Here is a 4,426-nt window from a genome sequence, read left to right as displayed (position 1 = left end):
TAGCCCTGGCTGTCCTGGAACTCACTTTGTAGACCAGGCTGGCCTCGAACTCAGAAATCCGCCTGCCTCTGCCTCCCGAGTGCTGGGATTAAAGGCTGCGCCACCACGCCCGGCTTGCTCTCTCTTTACTGTAGTTTGAGGCCCGAGGCTGAGATTAGACACAGAAAATTCTGATGAAGGCAAAGGGAGCTTGGACCAGTGGATTAGCGAGGCTTGTGGCATGGAGTGGGAGGCAGCTCTGTGTTGCTTTGCTGGCTGCCTCCACCACACACGCCTTTGCTATGCCTCTTCTCTCCACCGATGTCAGAGAAGAAGTGCGTTATTTCTTTTTCTTCCATTGCTGAGGATGGAGCCCAGGACTAGGCAAATCTTACTGATGGGCCCAACAGCCTTACTGTGTTTAAAATTTTTTACATTTATTATGGAGTGTGTGTGTGTGTGTGTATACACATGCTCCTTTATGTGGGTCCTGGGGATTGAACTCAGATCCTCAAGCTTGGCTGTAAGCGCCTGAACTTGATGAGCCATCTCACCAGCTAGCCTTACAGGTACATACTATGTGAATTATCTTGAATTCTTAACCCTTAGCCCAGGACCTGGCATATGGTGGCTATTCAATGAAAATGTCCTGAATGAACAAATGATGCACATGTAAATAAATATGTACAAAGAATGTGGGTGGTTTTATTTTTCTTTAAAAAAAAAATCAGGACAGATGCCCAAGGACATACTGAAGAGTAGGGAGCATCGTGTGATGCCATTGTTAGCTAGTTAATTCCATTTATCCCAGGCAGACGGAGCCCAGTCATGTTACAAGGGCTCTACCCACGTGGAGCAGTATCTACTGAGCACATTTCTCACAGAGCAAATAAACCCAGTTATTTTAAAACACGAGGCCAACACCATGAAACTCACAATTGCCTCTGAAAATTATGTTCCCTGCTAAGCCTACGCAGTTGTCCTGGCTGCTGCTTTTCTGTCAAGAGTGGAGCTTGGTTGTGTGGGAAGAGCCATGGCAGGGAGAAGGAACTGGGCCCACAGCCCATCTGAAGGCTGACAGATCTGGAGAGCCCCTGGACACAGTGAGTCCTTCCTTTGTCCCTCCAGTGATGGCAAAGCAAGGAGAGGTGTGTGTCCTCCTAGCTAGTCTGAGAACCTTTGTCCTCATTGCTCAGTGCTGGCATGGACCTTATAAAAACAAGATCCTCTTGGTTTTTGAAAAACACGCATACGGGAGGGTAGGAAAGACAACTGCAGATAGACACAACTGTTAGTTGATTCTGTTTATCCCGGGCAGGTGGAAGATAGGAAAGAAGACTGCCCCAGTTCAAGAGGGAAATAGTTTCACCAAACCAAAGCTACATTACAGCCCAGCTGGGAAGCCTTGTGCTTAGGAAGCCAGGTTTCTTTGTCAGTGGTTACAGAAGTCTAATCAGAGTGTAGATTTCTTAACTGTATTTGCACACAGGCGCTTTTCAATTGCGGTGATTTATTTTTCAATAACACTTCCTTTAAAAAAAAAAATAGCTTCAAAAATTCTGTCATTCTCCTTTTCATATAATTTCCAAGGGCAGAAAATTTCAACTAGAACTGAATAAACACATGTAATTTCACGTTTTTTTTTTTTTTTAAGATTTGATTTTTTGAATTACAGTTGAGTCTTACTGAAGCATGATTTATTTGACATATTGAGAAATAATTGAGGCAGATCTTGTTCCCTGGAAGACAATTACATGCATTGAAATCTTCAGGATTTTAAAACAGGGAGGAATTATAGAGGCCTGGGCGGGGGAGGCTCTAGAAAGCAGAAGTTTCCTGTTTTCTGGGTAGCCTTGGATGAGTGTAGAATGGCTCAACGTGTCCTCAGTGCCTCCATGGCGACGTGATTCACTGATGAGCTGTGGTCAGTGTTCTCAAAGGCACATTCCGAAGCGCTTAGGTGAGGGGGTCGGCTGGGGCATAGATCTCAATAGTGGTCAGAGCTCTGAAATTACTCATACATGGGAAGCTGGATCAACTCAAGCCAGGCTAGGTCATCCGACTGTCCCAGAGATGGTGCCTGGAGCACCAGGCTCCTCTCCAGGTTATTTAGGAAACCTGACCCATGAGGACCTTTCTAGAAAAGCCTTGAGTTAAGAACTCAAGGCATGGCTGGCTGTGGTGGCTCACGCCTTTGATCCCAACCCTCAGGAGCCAGAGACAGGCGAATCTCTGAGTTTGAGGCCAGCCTGGTCTACAGAGTGAGTTCCAGGACATCCAGGGCTACACAGAGAAACCCTGTCTTGAAAAAACCAGCCCCCTAATCCTACCAAGAAAAGAGACACACACAGTCACAGAGACAGACGGACAGATACACAGGGACACACACACACACACACAGATTCATAAGACAAGTCTTCAGGCAGGCACAAATGCAGACTCACACAACAGATAGAGGACAGAAGACACAGGGACCATGAGGTAGAAAATTCAAAATCTGAATGCACTCTTGATTAAAAAATTCCGAGGGGAAACTGGTTTTCTCTCTCTCTCTCTCTCTCTCTCTCTCTCTCTCTCTCTCTCTTTCTTCTTCTTCTTCTTCTTCTTCTTCTTCTTCTTCTTCTTCTTCTCTCTCTCTTTCTCTTAATGAGATTTTACCTATGCATTATTTAATGTATATAATCTTTACAAAAGTATTGACATTTCAAATAGTAGTTATTTTAGGGGGCTATGTGAAATAAAATGGAGGCAGAAAACACGAGGAACTTCAAAATAATTTTTTTCAGCTAGAAGATGAATGTATAATTACTTGGATTATTTGGAAAGGTTATATATAATATATGCATTCCTGTATTTCGTCACAAAACCTTTCAAATAGCATCAATAACGTGAAGCCCAGGTGATGTTCTCTCGAGCACTTCTGACAGGAGTCTGGCTTCAGAGGTAGAAAGCAGCAACTGAGAGCCCATGGCTGACTGTACGGGGAATGAACCGATCTGACGGGAGGTTTTGACAGTGCTCCATCTATCTCACTGTGCCCTGTCTGTGAAGTGCTGTCCTGACTGAAGGAGCATGCCTGCAGGGCAAACGAGGACCAGCCAAGGGTGGTGTCCCTAGACTCCTGACAGGCTCATTCTTTCATCACACAGTCCATCCTGACAGCATCAATACAGGGAGAATGGCTGAAAGTCCTCCTCCCACCTCACCAATGCACTGAGCCTGGTGAAGACAAACATGCCTGTTACAGCTGTTTCCTACAGGTCCTTGTTAAATACCAAGGGCAGTGCCCTTGCCTCTGGGGAACACGGAGCCAGCCCCTCAGCAAGTCTGGAATATAGTTTTTTTAGAAGGGGCCAGTGAGACGAGTCAGCAGGTAAAGGTGCCGTGCGAACCTGACCACCCGAGTGCAGGTCCCTGGACCCATGTGAAAAGGCCAACTGTGGCAGCATCTGTAATCCTAACACTTTTCCTCCTGGGAGTGAGATGGCAGGAGCCTGAATCACTCAGAGGCTCAGCAGGGCAGGTAGCCTGGAGAACACAGCAAAAGCAAGAGAGATTCAGGCTCAACACGATACAAGGAGATAACTGGCTCCTAAGAGCTGTTCTCTCAACACCACACGTCCATGCCTGCACCCATAATACATCATACCCCGTCTTAGGCAGGATTTTATTGCTGCGAAGAGACACCATAACCACGGCAACTCTAAATAAAGGAAAATATTTAATTGGTGCTGGCTTACTGTTCTAGCTTGTCAAATGACCCTCACTCACAGAGACCACCATCGTTGCAAAATGCATGAGGATTTTACCTATTCAACATGTCGGGGAACCCCCTCTCAGCATGCAGGCCGGAGGAGAGACTCAGAACAAAGAAAGAACACACTTTGTATACCTTTGTAAGGGCTGGATATAGACACCAGGGTAGTTTGGCTTATTTTAATTGTTGTAGCCAATAACCTTTTTAGACATTGGTTGGTTTGTATAGGGTGACTCTCATTTTGTCTGTCCTTGAGGTTTTTAGTGTGAGGCAGAGCAGAGGAATTGTTAATCTTGTTTTGGAAGCTTAGTAGTTTTGACCATTAAAACTATGTTTTTATATTCGTTTAGTCAGCCAGCTTTTTTTAAAATCTGGCTCTGTACTTGGCCTGCTAGTACAGTTTCGAAAATCCTTTTGAAGGGTAGTCTTGAATTTATTTTGGATATTACATTTCCCCCTTTCTCTCTGGTACAATTCAATCCTGAAATGATGTCTCACTTTGTTGCAGCTACTGATATTATTGTCTGAGCATTAAAACTTGTATTGTGAGCCGGGCGTGGTAGCACACGCCTTTAATCCCAGCACTCGGGAGGTAGAGGCAGGCGGATTTCTGAGTTCGAGGCCAGCCTGGTCTACAGAGTGAGTTCCAGGACAACCAGGGCTACACAGAGAAACCCTGTCTCGAAAAAC

The sequence above is a fragment of the Mus pahari genome, chromosome 5 (assembly GCF_900095145.1).
Source record: "Mus pahari chromosome 5, PAHARI_EIJ_v1.1, whole genome shotgun sequence".
Lineage (NCBI taxonomy): Eukaryota > Metazoa > Chordata > Mammalia > Rodentia > Muridae > Mus > Mus pahari.
Note: the sequence above shows the minus strand (reverse complement) of the source record.